Source organism: Suncus etruscus, chromosome 11 (assembly GCF_024139225.1).
Source record: "Suncus etruscus isolate mSunEtr1 chromosome 11, mSunEtr1.pri.cur, whole genome shotgun sequence".
NCBI classification, from domain to species: Eukaryota; Metazoa; Chordata; class Mammalia; order Eulipotyphla; family Soricidae; genus Suncus; species Suncus etruscus.
The window spans coordinates 20028096-20046878 of NC_064858.1; the positions used below are offsets into that span (position 1 = coordinate 20028096).

The 18783-nt window shown below is 43.4% G+C and overlaps 1 pseudogene; it reads left to right on the forward strand.

The window, feature by feature from the left end:
• The window catches only part of LOC126022005 (fatty acyl-CoA reductase 2-like), a 57309-nt pseudogene that overhangs the window by 9381 nt on the left and 29145 nt on the right, over positions 1 to 18783 (forward strand).

Consider the following 18783-nt stretch of genomic DNA (forward strand, 5'->3'; position numbering starts at 1 on the left):
AGAATTCATGTGTCTGCCTGGATTTGGATACACAGTGCACCTATTGGACTTCCCCTCAGCTATTTACCATATTTTCCAGCATATAAAACGACTATTTTTTTCTTTTTTTAGTTTTTGGGTCACTCCCAGAATGCTCAGAAACCTGATTCAATGCTCAGAAACCACTCCTGGCAGGCTCAAAAAACCATATGGGATGCTGGGATTTGAACCGCCATCCTTCTGCATGTAAGGCAAATGCCCTACCTCCATGCTTTCTCTCTGGCTCCATAAGAAGACTTTTTAACTCATGAAAATCTTAAAGGTCAGGGGTAGTTTTATACACTGGTATATGTCATGCTGATACTTATTCCAGCTTCAGGCACAAGTGATCTGTGCCCCTCTTACCGCCGCATCCCATCCAGCTGCCAGGCAGTTTTATGCTTGTTCTGATTAATCTTTCAGGGCACACAGAGGAGCTGAGTTACTGAGCTCTGCATCCCATCTAGCTGCTGGGTGTCATAGATGATATGTGGCTTTCCAGTGCTCGGTGCTCTGTTTGTCCTGATTCATCTTTCAGGGCACACAGAAGAGCTGGGTTACTGAGCACCACATCTCATCCAGCCACCCGGTATGTGGCTTTCTGTTGTTCAGTCCTTTTATTAGCTTTTATGGGACACAGATGAGGTTCACTGTCTCTCTCTAGCTGTCCTGTTAATCACTGCATCCCAGTCAGCTGCTTTTGGAGGAGTCCCCTTTCCCTGCTCTCAATGTAGATCACAATTAAAAAATCACAGTCACTCACTAAAAATGACAAATATAAAATGATTGTTGCCACTCCAAAAACTAGCTTTATTAAACATATACTTTTTAAACATATATTGTTAATCTTCGATGGTTCTACTCTTTTTCTCTTACATTTTTTATTTTTTACTTGGTGTGCGTTAGAAGAGAGGTAGTTTTATATGGCAAAGATATCCCAGACCTTATCTTTTAACAGGAAAAGTAGGGGGTCTTCTTATACTCCAGTCGTTTTATATGCCAGAAAATATGATACCTTGCAATGAACACATTTTGAAGGACAAATAACTTGAGGATGGGACATGAAGGTTTGCCCTATCTGGCAGCCTTCCCTACCCTTCTTCCTTCTTCCTTCTTCCTCCTTCCTTTCATCCTGATGAAACACACTTCCTCCATCATGATAAGAACCTCTGAGAGAGGGAATCTTTCCTCTCACTGAACCTTGTGCTTGCACACTAGCTCAGATCTCTATCCAGCCATCTGAGTAATGGCCAGATGTCTGCCATCCCTGGAGCACTTCTGGAGACTGCACTTGAGAGTTTCTTCTCTCCATTCACCAGAATCTTCCCTGGCCTCTGCAGACCCAGTTTCAGCACTCTGGGATGTGCTCCCTTGTTGATAAGTTCCTTCATGTGACCAAATGCTGTGGACTCACTGAGGAAGGACTGATTTTTAACAGTCTCCCTTCCAGTCAGGGCCACTCGAAGTTTGGACCCAAAAGATCCAAGGCATTGACCAGGAAGAACTATCCTATGCCCAGTATCGACTTGTGGGATGATCCATTGATCTGGAGCCAATGTTGAGGAAACATATTTCTCAACACATTTCTAAAGAGATGGGAATCTAATCTAAGAATCTGTGTCAGATAAATGGGTATTGCTTCTTTGTCAGATTTCTGTTAATCCTGGATAAATAGCTCTAGTGAATAAATCTACCTGGAGCAGAATTTAAAGATCAGTGGGTTTTATCATCTTGGTAAACAGACTGGGAAAATAGGAGGAACAGGGTGGTTCTGGAGGAGGGAAGGTCTGCAGGGACAATGGTCCCCTGGATCAGAGGGTTAAAGATCATCTGAGGAGAGCTCCTTTCTTGCATGACACAGTCCATTCGTGTGTTCTGAAATGGGGTGAGAGACCCGTCTTGAATCATGACCTACATAATACATGTATGTGCTTGTATATATGTGTACATATGCATATATACATATGTGTTTCTGAGCAGAAGTGCAGATGTAGTTAGAGTATAGATCAGTTTAAAACCTTAACTACTGGAGAGACTGGAGCAGTGGCTCAGTGGTAGGGTAATTTCCTACCATATGATTGACCTATGACAGACACAATTTGATCTACCGGAGTCCCATGTGGTCTTCTAAGCCAGGAAAAATTTCTGAGCGCATAACCAGGAGTAATCTCTGAGTTTTTGGGTGTGACCCAAAAGCCAAATAAATAAATAAATAAAACCTTAACTACTGGAATCAGAGGGGCCAGAGTGATAGCACAGCAGCTGACCTAAGTTTGATCCCCAGAATCTCATATAGTTTCCCAAGTACCACTGAGTGCAGAGCCAGGAATAATCTCTGAGCATTTCTGGCTGTGCCCGCCAAAAGAACTGTGGTCTCTGGAGATAGCTGAAGTAGCAGAAGGTGAGAAAATGTGAAACCTGTGTTGGATGCCCACAAATGCATAACCCCAATAGTGCAGGGCAGCCCCTATGCATGAGAATGCTGGGTTATAGGCATGAGTATACACTTGGCTACATATTCCTTTTTCAGGACCTTCAGTTCTGATCACCAGTGCAGAAGCAGGGATGGGAAGCAAGGAAACTTTATGCAGGATCCTCTCAGCAGAGGAAGCATCAAGAGTCTCTGGGCTACACTGAGCATAAAGGGAAGATGTTGAGCTTGTGGATATGGATGTGTCTCCCTTGGAGCTGTGGTGAGCTGCTGTTAATTTTGCTGTGTTGCATCAAGCCGGATCAGGACTGAGCCTTCTCACTCAGTTGCACTGATTCCCCCAAAGCTCTTGAAAGGTCCGGGCGTCCTAATCTAGCTGGCCGATGCAGAGAAATGAAGAGGCCGAGGTAGTGATGACTTCCTTAAGGGCGGGGCATCCACCAAGGTTGGTGGAGGTTAAGGGCGGGGCACCCGCCAAGGTTGGTGGAGGTGGGGTTGACGTCCCTTTTCAATCCCCACTTCTTGTAGTGAGGCTTCTAATCTTAGAAGCCAATGTGATCAGGGGCCTCCACTTCCTGATATTCCTGGTCAGAATTATCTGCATGAGCTAATCCTTGGTATTGTTGGCGTAATACCATAAGTTTAACTTTCCCAACCTGGGCTCATATGAATGTAGTGAGGTGATTGATTATGCATGGGCCAATGGCTACCAGAAGTAAAAGGCCCAGGAGGGGTCCCAGTAGGGGCATTAGATAGGGGAGAATCCCACCCCATAAAGACCATAAGGGACCATCTAATAGCTCTTTTTTTCTTTTGGGCCAGCTCCTCTTGATGCTGTCTGATTCTGTCTGGCACTATTCCTGACTTGTTAGTATAAAAACAACATTTTTCTTGCAAGGCCATGCAAAGCCTTTCTTGCTCTGCCAAGATCAAATCTAACCCTCGCCTGTTTTGTAATTCCACTTCAGCCACTGAGTCGAGCTGGTCCAGCACATTATTAATAGATTTACATACTGTCTCCACATCTGAAATTAACTTTTGTGAGAGTCTGTTATTCCTGTCTAGCCCCGCTAGCCCTGCTCCCCCAGTCACCAATTTACCTGCTACTTCTGAGCCCTACCAGTAGAGTGCTCAGACTTAGGAGTGCCTCCTAAGAGATCTATGCTAGGCAGAGGGATGGGCTCTGTCCCTGGAATGATGTCAATGTTGGGAAGTACTAATGCTGGGCACAAATTCCAGTCTAGTTTTGGGGTAAAAGAGAGTAAGCCAAATTTTCACCACATATCCATACCCGTTCCGGAGGTAAATACCCTGGGCTAGAGGGAGCAGGCAGGACTTCTGAGCACTGAGTACCTCCTACCTGACCCAGGTCTACAGATTTGGTGCTGTTATGTGAATAGCAAACAGACGATTCAAAGCTAGAAGGGACTACCTTACAACTAAAAGAAGCAAAGGTTAGATTACCTAGTTAGACAGGGACAGCCAGAGGCCAATCCCCCCCCCAAGAGGGAGGCAAAGGCTGAGGTTTTGCTTTACACACCCATTCCGGCTCCCCCCCCCCACACATGGGAAGAAGTAGGGGACCGGAGGTAAGCAGTTCTAGTTTCACAGAAGCCTACTGTTGAGTTGATGCCCCCACCCTTCAGTCACAGGCGTTTCCATATAGTCTTTTTACCAGTTCATCTGGGTGTATGACCTGCTTGAGTCCTCCGTCAGCAAGTTCCAGGGAGAGCATTGCCAGAGTCAGTGAGTGCATTAGGGCTGAAGTGTGCCCGCCGGACCCGTATCTTGAGGGGATCCTCAGTGTGCTCCACTTTCCACCCATCATGGTTGAGATTAGCAAGGGCAGGTTTTAGATGGAAGGCGTGAACCCAGGAAGCATGCCATTCACCTTAACAGCAGTTGGGGTGATCAGAAGGATGACATAAGGTCCTTTTCACATAGGCTCTAGTGTCTGCGAGTGGTACCGTTTTACCAGGACCTGGTCTCTCGGCTTCTGGGGCTCATATGCCTGTCTGAGTCCCTTTCAGGCTTGGCTTTGTAGGGGGCATTGATGGCGGCTGGCCGAGCTGCGAGGAGAGTGGAAGGGTGAGAGAAAAACATCATAAGGCTCAGAAAGCATTTGCACTGGGGGGGGGGGGGGCTTATGGTTGCTGCTGTAGGAAGACTAGGACTTTTATTCTGGTCCTATGAGCTGACTCAGCTGGATCTTCAGGGTTTTCTTTTTATAGGCTGTGAATTCCACGAAGATAAGGAGGTTTCTGCTTCCTTTTCTTCAATCCTGCAACTTAAACAGCTGTTGGGGTAGAGAGAACAGTAGAGCCCTAAACTCCAGTTGCCTTTCCTGCACTGGGTCAGACAGAGATGAAGAAATTTCATTTCTAGTAATAATTGTCTTACTTTTAACATTACCAAGAGAAACATAATTTTTACTTCTTTCCTTTTACCACCCATGTTTATTAAATGTCTGGGTTGGTTTATTTTTGCTACCTGCTTTAACCTCTGAGATAGATAGGCATAATGTTATCTTTAGTTGTTAACTTGGCTTATTAATTCCTGTGGCCTTTCTTTTCCCCTTATTTCCCTCATAGCTTTTCCTGATGACCGTTTTGCTTTAGAGATTTCATCACCCTAGAAGTCATTAGAGGGAACGTGGTCGAAGATCAATTTTCTGTAGCTACTTCAGACTGACAGGGGACTGCAGTCTCAATCTCTAGATAGGATAAAATCTCATATTTCCCTAAAGGAGCAGTTAACTGGTTCACTTTTGCAGTCTTAACACCTGAAAAGGATCAGATTAATTATACAGGGGAATATTACTTAACCCACTCAGGCCTTGGAGCAGTAAATAGCACAACTTGAATGGCACAGCTGTTCTTATTGTCTGTAATGATAGCACAAATTAAACAACAGAAAACAAAGCATTATAGCATTATGAATAAACACAACTCTGAGTTACTTTAGTTAGACTAACATTTGCATTTAAATTTATGATCTGGTTTAATACAACTAGTAAGAGCATTTTCACATAAGTTACTTCAAGGAAGTGGGTTTTAAGTTAGGCCCATTAGAATTTTAATTAGCTACCAAAAATGGTTTTTCTCTCCACCTTTACCTTGTACCTTACCAGGTATTTGAATAACTTGGCTTTTTCCTTTGCACATATACAGCACTGTTGGAGAAATCTCCATCTTGGGCACCCACCCCCATTACTTACAGAGCTTTTTTTTGAGGACAGGTTGTAGACACAGCAGGTTTGTCACGTCACAGTCACTCAGGTTTGGCTGATGAATTGGTCAGTTCAGCATGAGGATCTTGTGGCTGGCCGTGGGCATCTCACCCTCTGTAGGAATTTTTAGAGGTGATTTGTCTGTTCCACTCCTCTCCAGGTTTGAAAGAGACTGACCTCGAATTCTCTTTCTCCTGAGATTAAGGGTGGAGGGTGAGAGCAGGGCCCACAGTCAGTGGTAATCTTCTAGGAAATCTTCAATTTCCTTACTCAGGCCATTTATCTCGGTCTCTTTCTGGTCTTTACAGCCAAATGCTTAAAGGTGCCTGCTTGTCACACCACCTCAACTCCAATTATTCCTCTGAAAGAGGGCTTTGGGGTCCCCGCACTAATTTTAGGATTTTCTGTCTGCATGGGGATCACCCCTCATGCAGAGAGGAAAGCCATCTGCTTGTATTTTGTGCAAAGCAACATGATGCCGTGACATAAAATGGTACTAAAAGGTTCTAGGAGAAGAGAAAAAGCAAATATTACTTAAATTACTCAGAAAATTTGAGAATCTTTTTCTACAGCGAAATCTTTTATATTTTTTTTCTTAAAACCATGACCATTTTTACAAAACCTCCTGTGATACAAATATTAATGTTCTTGGTAACAAATAATGAAAAATTGCAAAATAATATTTTAATCATGCTTAATTCTAAATATAGAAATTCACTTAGTCTTCTGACCTTGGTTTACAGGCAGAAGACACCAGCAATTCACGTTACACAAATTAATTCTGAAAACCAGAAAGAATGAATGCTCACTACTTCTGGCAGAACATGCTCAAAAACATTTACACTCTTTTTTTTTAACCTAGAGACATATCAATTATCATTTAGTTTGATTATACAGATTTTTCCTAGTACACATTTTTAATTTCTTTTGCACCACTTTCCTTTCTGCATGCAAGGCAAATGCCCTACCATCCGGCTCCCTCTTCTTTTTTTTTTTTTTTAAACTTCTCCACTCATCCTTTGGGAGTGGTTCTGCTGCTAAAAACCTCCACATGCACCGAAAAACAAACAAACAAAAATAACCACAATAATCTGCAACATCCTCTTTTTTTTTTCTTTATGGGATATATATTTTATTTTTTATTTTTTTTAATGTAATTTTTATTTTGATCATAGTGGCTTACATATTGTTGACAATAATATTTTAGGTATATATTTACATAAAATCAGGGAGGATTCCCATCCCTAAATTGTCCTCCCTACACCTCCGTTTTTGTCCTACCTTCCATTTCCTCTTCCCTCTCCCCCAGGGCGTCTAGAATATGTGGTCCCCTCTGTATCTAACCTACTACTTAATAGTCTTGCATCAGTTTGGTCTTGATGCCTCCCTGATTTCCCCCTCTAAGTGGGGGCAGGGCTAGCTAGTTCAAGTTGCGTGGTTTTGCCTGAAAAGGTGAAAATATATAAACTGGGGGTAAAAGTCTAATACCCCGAAGATGGGCAGAATCCTTCTAGAGGCTCTCATCATCGATTTGGGAAATGAGTGAGGGAAAGAATGTGAAACACTCCACCAGTACCAAAAGAAGTGTCAAATATCCCGTGAGGACTCCAGCTATATCGATAAGCACCACAAAAGACAGATAAACAAAATAAAACAAAACAAACAAAAACAAAAAAAAACAAAAAAAAAACACGCCGTGGTCTTGAAATAAGAAACATGGTGTAGCCCCTCTCGAAAGAAAAGGAAGAGAGAAAAGAAAAAAAGTAAATAAATAAATAAGGATATCTGGGGACAACGATTTCAATAATCACATCCAAACAGAGAAATCGACCAAAATAGCTAGGTAAATAAAAATAATAATAACAATAATAAATGAAGGTAATATATATATATACATATACATATACATATATATATATAAATGTCCAAGGTTTTGTGTGTTTTTTTTTCCCTTCTGCCCTGGCACAGTAAATATTGGGGTCATTCGAAAAGGAATTCACTTGCTCTATGCGATATGGGGTTTCTCCGTCCTTGGAGTATACTGTCATGGGATCAACTCTAGTCTTTGCTCAGGATCATTACTCTCCCAGTGGTGGGTTTTTTTATTATTTTTTATTTATTTATTTATTTATTTTTTGGTGTGTGGAAGACTTCTGCTCTGTCCAGGGTGATGCAATCAGATCTCTGTGTTTAGAGGTCTCAGTATCTGTACAGATCCTGAGATGGGACTTATGGTGAAGTCAGTCTTTGTGAATCTAGAGGTTCTGTTACCTCAGTGCCATTTTAATCCGTCTTCTGTGGTTGGTGATCTTAGTCTTTGCCCTGAACCTAGGATGGCATCTAGGATAGCGTCTTTCTTTGTGCTTCCAGAAGCCCCTTTCCGTTACAATTGTCTCTGCCGGACCTTTGGAACTGAGGATCATGCTTATTGTGCAGGTCTTAGTTCAAACCCTAGACTAGGGCTTTTTTATTGGTCCCAAGATGTATACAGTCTGGTCGTGGTTCTCGTATCCAGTCATCTGTAAAACACAATCTTGGCTTTTGGACCTACCAAAGGGTGCCACGTCTTCTGGTTTTGTCTTGTCGTTGGCTGGTGAGGTAGGCTAAACTGCTCTAAGGTCAAGTTGTTCACATTTTCCTCATTGTCGGGATATCGTGTTTAAGCTGGCCCTTGTTGTTGACCCTGCAGTACTAAGGCTGTCCCAGATGGAGTTTGTTTCATGCAGCTGTTGTGAAGAGCTGTGCCGTTTCTATGTCTGGGATCCAGGGTTCAGGCTGGTTGAATGGTATCTAATCACCTGAGGTCTAAGTTGATTCCACATGACATATTTTCAAGGTAGGAGATAACCCTGTATTGTAAACAACTATGAGTTCCCATCTTTAGTAGATAAGATCTCTTTTTTTTTTATATGTAAGATTTCCCCTTTATTTAGTGTGCCTTTGCAGAGGGAAGTGGTGCTCCATTATATTGTCGGTGTATTTGGATTGGACAGAGTGGGTAACAAAAATAGGTCGCATACCCAAAAACTATTATAAAAAAAAAAGAAATAAAAGTGTATGTGCCCACAAATATATATGTAGGGCAAACATTTAAAAAAAAAAGAGAGAGATAAAATGAGTTAGCGAAGTTTTTAAAGGACCAAAGTGGTGCAAGAGACTACTTTACATTTGGGGGAGAACATGTAAAGAGGTTGGTGTATTACAGGTCTTATGCCTATGTTGAAAGTACAGTTTTTCCCGTTGTCTTTTGGATTTTTCTTGTGGTGTGTGGGCTCCCAGGCATCTTCCAATCACTCCCCCTGACCTTCTTCGTATTGGTAAAAATTTGCGGCAGGGAATTCTTGGAAGAGTTCTTGCATTGGGGATACTATTGGACCTAAGTCCGGTTTCAGGAAACAGTCCACGTTAGGGGGAGATGGTAGGGAGGGTCTCGTAGCATGAGTCTTCAGGGAAGGTGGCTGTCTTTTCTTGCAGGAGAGAAGGTGTGGGATTGGCTGGGTGTCCCCTCGCCTGGGTGCTGGGTACTGGTTCGTTGGGTAGGAGGTCGATCTTGATGCCTAAGAGATTAGGGACTGAGGGTGGAGAGTTTTAATATGGTGGGAGATCTGGATGGGATTGGGGGGTGATGGGATAGTTGGATTTCCGGGGGGGGGGAAAGGGGAACGTATATGGGAGGGGTATGAAGGAAGAGAAAAGAGAAAATACCGTAGAAAGGGAAAAGAGAAAGGGGAAAAAGTAAAGAGAAGAATAGAAGAGAAATAAAAGAAAAAAGTAGCGAGAAGAAAGGAGAGAATAGCAAGGGAATGCTGGTTTGGTTGAATGTGTTCGATGACTAGAGCCTGTAGTTTAGGTCTGTACGTCGTCACAGGTACTGCTTTGGTGGTCTGACTGGTCCCGTGCTTCAATTCCTAAAAGAAGGTTTAACCTAGAAATAAAGTCTATGTTAAAGAGTTTTCTCGTGGCCATCTCGTCTTGCAAGCAAGGTATGGTATCTCGTGTGGTATCCCGAGTTGCCATTTTGTTTGTCCGCCCTTTGTATCTAAGGGTGCCTGTGGACAGAAAAGCTGAGAGGTTATTTAAAATGTAGCAAGGTAGGGGCCGGGCGGTGGCGCTAAAGGTAAGGTGCGCCTGCCTTGCTTGCGCTAGCCTTGGACGGACCGCGGTTCGATCCCCCGGTGTCCCATATGGTCCCCCAAGCCAGGAGCAACTTCTGAGCGCATAGCCAGGAGTAACCCCTGAGCGTTACCGGGTGTGGCCCAAAAACCAAAAAAAAAAAATGTAGCAAGGTAAAGGAATTAAAACGTAGTGTTATGGTATATTGCCATTGCAGTCCGTGATTTCCTGTGGTGTTCTATACTTGTGTTCCTGTTTACGATCTCTAAGGGATTATTGTGAGCTTTTGTTGTGGGGGTCTGATTACGTACCTGTTCTCTCTATGTTGCTGTTTCTGTTGTTGCTGTTTTCTTTGTGGTATAATGAGCCGTCAAGAGTTTGCGTTGTTCCTTTTTCATGTATTTTGGACACTGCTCCCACGTATATGTTGACTATTACAGTGTTCTCTGAGGAAGACAGAAGGATGGCCAACAAACACATGAAAACATGCTCACCTTCACTCATCATCAGGGAGATCCAAATCAAGACAACAATGAGATACCACCTTACACCAGTGAGGATGGCTCACATCAAAAATAATGGAAACAACCTTTGTTGGCGGGGATGCGGTATGAAAGGAACTCTCATCCACTGCTGGTGGGAATGCCCCCTAGTCCAACACCTATGGAGGAAAGTCTGGAGAGTGCTCAAAGAACTCAGAATTGAGCTGCCATTTGACCCAGCAATTGCTCTCCTAGGCATATATCCACAAGATGGAAGGACATTCATTCCAAAATACGTATGCACCCCACTATTTATTGCAGCACTCAGTATAATAGCCAAATCTTGGAACCAACCTAGATGTCCAACAACGGATGAATGGATCATTAAGATGTGGTACATATACACAATGGAATATTACATGGCAGTTAGAAATGATACAATCACAGACTTTGCAGCAACGTGGATGGACCTAGATCATGTTATGTTAAACAAAGTAAGTCAGAAGACAAAAGATAAACACAGAATGGTAGCACTATTCTGAAACACCTAGAACATATATTTTACACACAACTAATACAACAGGGTTTAACAGGGTAGAAACATCCTCTTTTTTTTTTAAAGAAATCTTTAAGTTAGAAATTTAAATGCTCAAAAAATTTTCTGACTTCCAAACCAATAGCTAGATTTTTCTTTGATATGTAAATGACCCACTGGGATTTCTTTGCCTACGCCTCCATTTTCCAGCCAGGTGAGTTTGGGAGGACAATAGTCTGCCCTGGCGGTGTAGTGAATTCCTTCAGGCTGGAGAATTTTAAAAAAGCACTTTTTTTTCTTCAGCTAGAAAAAAAAAGTGGCCAGTTGCCTTTTTTTTTATTTTTCTTCTGGGCCTGAACACATGGCAGGAAAGTTGGGCAATTGCAAAGTCCAGAAGTTCTCCAGAGAAAATTTATCCCCGATGGCCATTGAGAAATCTGGGGTTTGCGATTTCCGACACCCTCCGCCATGTCCCTAGAGTTTCTATCATGGTCAGAACAAAGAAAAACATAGAACACACAGACAAAAAACCAAACAAACAGACAGACAGTGGCGCCACACTGGAATAACCGAAACAAATGCGTTCAAGTAATTTAGGAATCAAACTTGTAGAATCGCCACGAAGGCAGACAGATAAAGGAGGCAGTCAGAGGGGAGTCAAACGAACATCCAGAGGCACAACTGTAAAATTCACAGATTAATTCTCGACTGTAAATACCAACAATAAATCCAAGACAGATGGCAATGCCAATAACAACCAAGTTCTTGAGCTCCACAAATCACAGACAGACAACCTCTCCCAGCAGCCCGGGAACGTCTTCCCGCTGCTCTTACCGATCCCCTGGGGTACCACCAGGGTCGTGACCTATAGCAGTATTAAGAGCTCGTCAGCTCCCCTGCCACCTGGAATACACGTCAAGTGGGGACCCCACACCCGGAAACACATCAGGTGGGAGATCCCTAAGTCACACAAGGCACTCTAACCCTCCTATGATACAAAGTCTGCTACTACTTGGTTTCCACATCGAGTAGGGAACTCATAACATCAGCCACTAAGCCAACACAAAGTCTGCTTCCCACTGGTCACAGAATACAACATAATCTTAGACTAAGACAGACACGAAGCAAAGCGCGCTCACACACACATTAGAACTCACCAGGCCACCTGTTCATAGCTCTGTTCCAGGCAGGATGAGGACTCCTGGCTGGCTCGCCAAATGAAAGGTCTGGGCGTCCTAATCTAGCTGCCCGACGCAGAGAAATGAAGAGGCTGAGGTAGTGATGACTTCCTTAAGGGCGGGGCATCTGCCAAGGTTGATGGAGGTTAAGGGCGGGGCACCCGCCAAGGTTGGTGGAGGTGGGGTTGACTTCCCTTTTCACTCTCAAGTGCCTATTTATTCACAGATTAGAAAAGAAGAACTACGAGAGCTGAAGAAGAAGGGTAGCAGTGGAGAAATAATACACCAAGCTGATAGGATCAGAGTCAGTTTGCTTTTTGCCTCATGGCCTTTCTGCCATGTGTTCTCTCTGTGCCAGCCAAAAGCCAGACTGCTCTCTTTATTCAAACCAACTCCCAATACCAGGAGGGAGAAGGTTGAATAAGATACAAAAGTAACTATCCAGTGGGCTTATACATATCAAAGGAAGAGTTTACCAGAAAGAAAAAGTCTTTGTTTGGGGTGATAGCTGGGTATTAACTTAAACTCAGGACTTCTCACATGTTAGGCATGTGCTCTACCCCCTGACACCAAATACCCCAACTCACAACAGTCCAGCGGGTTTTATGTGGTTTGTAGGATTATGACAGTTGGTTTCCTGTCCTGTTGGAATTCACCTTATGTGCCCATGTGGGGATGTGATTTTGGAGCAGTGTGATAGAGGTTTTTCTTAAGTTGATAGGGGTCTCCATTTTCTAGTCTGTTTGTACCAGCTCTTGTGTGAACCTCTTTCAGTCCTTTTGAACTCCTCCAACTACCCTCTGGACACAGAGCTATATTTTAATCATAATTTTTACTGCTTCTACAGTTAGACAGAAACTGTACTTAATGGCATTTACTTAAGAACTCCAAAATAATGATTACTCTAGGCTGCTGTAAGAAGAAGAAAAAACAGGTTGCAAAACCAGTGGGAGAAGAAAACTGGTTGATTTTAGCTCTCCAAAACAAAATGAACAGGAGAGGTGAGGGATTTTGGTTCATGTTAGAAGAGGGGGATGTTAAGTGGGAGGAAGCTGTAGTAATCTGTACAGGGAAAGAAAGTTACTTGACAATGGAAGAGGTGGGTGGGTAGAGGCTGACCAAAGTGTAGGAGTGTGAGGCCTTCTAGTAAAGAATTGAGGGGAGATGAGAAGGATGGGTCACACTGGAGAGGGTGTCACATTGGAATGGTAGATGGGAACCCATTGGTGACTTTTATTACAAGGAGGTTGAGCAGAACCATATCATGGGTAAGAGGGATAGGGGACAGCTTTACTGAGAACATCTCATAGGAATATAGCGAGTGCTGAGGAACACTGTGGTAGAGATTCCAGAAAGCAGATTCCTCATTCTTCCTCATGTTGAGAGGGCAGCATAGCACTTGCAGAACTCAGAAGGCTGATGGCCTAGTCCCTCTGTGCATTGTGGAAGTGGAATTGAATATTTGTTTTATAAACAGCTACCAGACTCATTGTCATTCCTTCCACCTGTTTTCTCTGTGAGTCCTACCCCAAACACCCAAAAGGTGTTTTATTTGAATTTTTGGCTGTGCAGCAACAAGTGTCAGAAAGGCAGGGAAGGCACAGAGTGTAGACTAGTTAGCTGGGGCTCCCTGGGCCAAGTTCAACTAAAAAGAAATCTGCCATCCTAAGAATGTGGGACATATACGGCAGGCAGAGTGTGTCTGAGAGGATGAAGAGGCAGATGGTAGGGATGGTTTTTGGAGGATGATGGTATGGATGGTGATGGTTATGTCTCTGGAAGATTGGGGGCTGTCTAGGGGAACTCTGGGAGAATAAAGGGAAGGTAGCAGGGGCACAGCTGAGTCTTATTTATGCCAATTGATCCTCAATGACAATTCTGGCTCTGTTCCTTGTATGCATTTGTCTCATTCTTGGTGACCCCTGGGTTTTGGGTTGGGTTCTGTTCTCTAATATCTTCAGGGGAAGCAGAAAAAGGGCAACTTAAAGCAGAATTCTGAAAGGGCTGTGACATTTCTGACCATTCTCTGGCTAAAAATATGGTGAGAAACTGGTGAGCAGGGGGCCAAATAGCCGCATTCCACTTCTGTTTGCACTTTGGCTTGGGAAATCATGATATTTAGTTTTAGTTCTAAAAAAAATTGCCAAACTCAAGAATGGGTTTTAGTTGGACAATTGCGTTTTATCCTGGAGCCTACCCAGCCATCAGTGTCCCTAGTTCATACAGAAGAAAACAGAATTCTGGTCTGTGGTTCTGCTTCTCATGTTGAAAACAACCCTCATTTCTTTGCCTTGAGTTGAGAGGACTCTGCTGTCTCCTAATGGTGTTCTCATTGAATGGGTTGCAGAAAAAAAGAATTCATCATCTGGAGGGGCCAGAGAGATAGTACAGTGATTAGTGCCTGTGAACAACTTTGCTTCTGTACCTGTCATTACATGGTCCTCAGCAACACTGAGTGAGACCTGCTAGTCCCAGGACAGGTTCAAGCCCACCAGCCCACTACAGCAAAGTGAGAATGTGGTCAGGGCTGCTTTGCATAAGGTCCAAGCACATTGGCAGAGAATTTTTACACTCAAACTTTCTCAGACACAGTCACTTACTTTCAGTAATTCTCACAAAGATTCATATCCAGTGATTCTCACTGTTAGCTCTTGATTTAAGATCTGACCCCCCCAAAAACGGGAGGGAGGGACAAGTTAGTAACGCAAATTCAGGGAAGCTTCTTCAGTTACTAGCAACTCTCCTAGGAGGCAGCTACCCAGATGAGACTTGCAAGCCCTTTTTTATAGGGCTCCTAGGATGCCAGCAGAGAGACAAAACTATAGGTTCTTAGTAAATGTTGCGTTGGCCAGGTTTAAAATGGTTGACTTGGGACTTAGAAGGTCTTGGGAGCCCATTGTGCGCTTTCAACTTTGATGTGCAGTTATATAAGGTATATCACCTGCAGGCCCCAGGTGTTGCTAGTTTGTCTAAATGTTCCGGTATTAGCCCTTAAAGTTCTTGAAACTGGGCTAGTAACTTCTGCCAGAAATCTGAGGCCTGTCATGGCAGTCCTTATGTCCAAAGCAAAGCACAGTTAGAGACGCAAAACAGTAGCAGTTAATTCTGAACTTACATTTCCTTCTAACATAATCACATAGAGTGCTTCTCTCAGTGATTCACAACTTGGTGTTTCTCACTCTCTGGAATTCTCACATTCAATGATTTTTACCTCAGTGATCCTCACATTTAGTGTTTCTCACAGTTAGTGATTCTCACAGTCAGTGTTTCTCTCAGTAATTCTCACATCCAATAATTTCCACACTCAGTGTTTCATACTCTCAGTGATTTTCACATTTAGTGATTCTTATACTCGGTAATTCCCACACTCAGTGTTTCTCACACTCAGTGACTCTCACACTCAGTAATTCTTCAACTTGGTGAAAACACTGCTGTAACTTAAACTTCTTTGGTTTGGGATTTTGTGCTACCTAAACTTGGCTGGATGCATTAATGTGCCAGTGTCTCTGAGGCCTGAGCTAGACCTTCACTGATATTTATCCCTGCAAGTTTTGGTCATCACTCACTTGCAGCAGATGGGGCTGGTCCCCATAGAATGGTGCACACTAGATAAGCTCAGAACCCTCCTCAGACCTGTTATGGACAGCATCTAAGTTTGAAGAGATGCTGTCCCAACTCCTGTACCTATAGCTGCCTCCAAACACCTAGAAACTAGACAGGTATCTTACTTGGGCATCAGACTGGCCTCCCCAAGCACATTTTCTTGTCCTCTGATCTCTCTATTCCGGAAGCAGATATTAGTATACATTTTTCCTCCTGCCTTCCCAAGGAATCTCCCAAACCAAAGTAGGGACTCATAGATTTCACCTCCTCCTTACCCCATTTTCCTGGACCCAGCTCTACATATGCAACTCAAGGTTCAGCAAAACCATTCCAGGCACAGTGTGAGGTGGACACAGTTGAGAGGAGTGCACAGCTCTGAGGGGGCACATCTGAGAGAGGGCCATTGCTAGGTGGAGGACACAGATGGAATGGCAACTCATGCTGGGTCAGGAAAGCCTAACTTGGGAGATTCACGATTTTCCCTACAACTGAGCCACTGCCTGATATTCATGTATGTTGCCTTTTCATCTGATTCCTCTTATCAGTGATGGAGGTGTCTGTGATGGGGTTTCATGATGAGCGTACTTGTGACAGGGATGTCCAGAATTGGGACGCACACGATGGAGTTCTATGGTGGGTTGGCCATGCTCTTAACTGCTCTACCCTGAATGATCTTCCTTTCAGAGCTCTGAAACCTGTGTGTGCAGTCATATCAACTATTGCAACCTTCTACGAGGGCAAGTTCATCCTCATCACTGGGGCCACTGGCTTCCTGGGCAAGGTGCTCCTGGAGAAGCTTCTGCGCACAACCCCCGACCTTAGAATCATCTACATCCTGGTGAGGCCCAAGGTTGGCCAGACACCACAGCAGAGGGTGGACCAGATGCTCAGCAGTAAGGTGGGTGTGTAGCCATACAAGGCTGAGGATACTCTCCTGCTTTTCCCAGGATCCCTGAATGCAAGTGTGCAAATCTGCAGGCTGGATCTGCTATTTCAAAATCTCTTGGGACCCCAGTGATCTTCTTTCAAGGAACTCTCCAGACTTGACCTGAACTCCAAGTTTATTCAACTCCTCATTTTTTCTATATTGGAGGTGATCACCCCCTAAATACACATACACATATACCCCTACACATAAAATCATACACACATACGCTCACTTTAAATGAGGCTGGTGAAGTCAGATTCCAGGCAAGTAGAGAGCTTACAAATTCAAAAACCATCCATGAGCCACTTCTGGGGAACAGCTTTGTTATAGACAGAAAAGGATATTTATATGTCTCCATCAGTCAGGTTAAGAGAAAAACAGAAAAAGAAAAAAAATCAGGTTTCAAACACTTAGGAGGAAAATAGGATAAATGTTATGTTTAAGGGAAAAACAAGATGTGTACTGTTTAAAGTGAAAACAGGCTATGGTCTCTATCTAGGAAGGAAAGCAGGATGTGTTCTCTGTCTGGGGAGAAAAAATGATGTTTGCTCTTTTAGGCTTTCTTATGCTTTCCCCATTTTCTGTTTCCTAAACACAAACATTTGAAATGGGCTAGATATGCCATGCTCTCTGTATGTACTACTTTTCACCATAAGAGGCAGACTTGGTATTTGGATCCCACCCTAGGGTAGCACCTGATTCTTGTGTATAAAAAAACCAAGGGTCTGAGGAAGGCTGGGGGTCATTCTGGAAAGGATTTTTAGCCTTATCTACTGAATAAAACTGATATCACCTGTGAATCTGTGAAAACTGATATCTCCTGTGAATTTTCTACCCGCCGCTATTCCATTATGTGTTGCAGGTCAACCCTGGATGGGGCTAGATGATGGAGGGATGGAAGATGAGGTCTTTCTCCTCCAGCTCAGACCATGCATCTGCCACCCTGTTCAGCCGGCAGGTCTGAGGGTTCAGGATAGAGGCAGGTAGAAAATTCACAGGCAGACAGGCTTCAGGAGATATCAGATTTATTCAGTGGATTAGATTGAAGAATCCCTCCCAGAATGACCCTCAGCCTTCCTCAAATCCTTGCTTTTATACACAAGAATCACGTACCACACTATGGTGGGAGCCAAATACTAAGTAAGGAATAATCCAATATACTATCACGAGGTCACCCCCAGGGTGAGGCACAATTATTGATTAGGATAGAATCAGTAACCCAACAAGACAGGACTGCAGAAGCAGTAGTACCAGAGCTGCCAATAGCATAGGTGAGCAGAACCATTATACACAGAGCAGAGCTATTTGCAAAGTGATAAAATTATTTTGGATATGTACAGAAAAACTGAGATAAAAACTCTTAACTTAGGGGCCGGAGAGGTGGCGCTAGAGGTAAGGTATCTGCCTTGCAAGCGCTAGCCAAGGAAGGACTGTGGTTCGATCCCCCAGCGTCCCAAATGGTCCCCCCAAGCCAGGGGCAATTTCTGAGCACTTAGCCAGGAGTAGCCCCTGAGCATCAAATGGGTGTGGACCAAAAATACCAAAACAAAAAAACCCCACAAAAATAAACTCTTAACTTAAATTTAGATTAGAGCACAGTGGTCTTTCCCAGGAAGCATTTGGTCATATCTTTCAGCTGCAAGTTTCAGGCTAGTCTTCAGTTTGCCTAATCCCAGAGGGTTCATTTTCTTAGTCTTAGAGAAATTAAAGGCTCCATTTCCCTCATCATCTTCTCATTAGTGGTTGTCATTGTAATACATCACACTTGAACTCTTGGATCTTTCATGTTTCTTGTCACTGCCAGGGTGGCACATGCCTGCATTGTGAGACATTACACTTAAGCTCTTGGCTCACTCATGTTCCATGTCATTGGTAGGGTGGCCCAAATGCTGCCCAGGTTCTATCTATGGCCCTCAGGGAGATCTATTTTCTGGGGTGTTAGGCCAATCTCAGAGTAATTGAAGCTTATTCAAACCAATGTGACACATGTTCAGGGTCCAGGACACACATGCAAAGTTTGAATTTGGGATTTTCAAGGTCTAATAAGAGGTACTCATTTAAGACATTCCTTTTAAATGTATCTATGCAAATAAAAGATTTAAAAAAAGATAATGTCACAAAGTATTAGATATGTCAAAAGATCCATGGGTGGGAGAGCTTTTGATGGTAAATTGGTGTAGGCAAGGTGCTATAGGGGAGAGAATGGAGTAGATCTATGGGGGTATACTCTTTTTTTTATTTTTTTGGGAGGCCACACCCAGTGGTT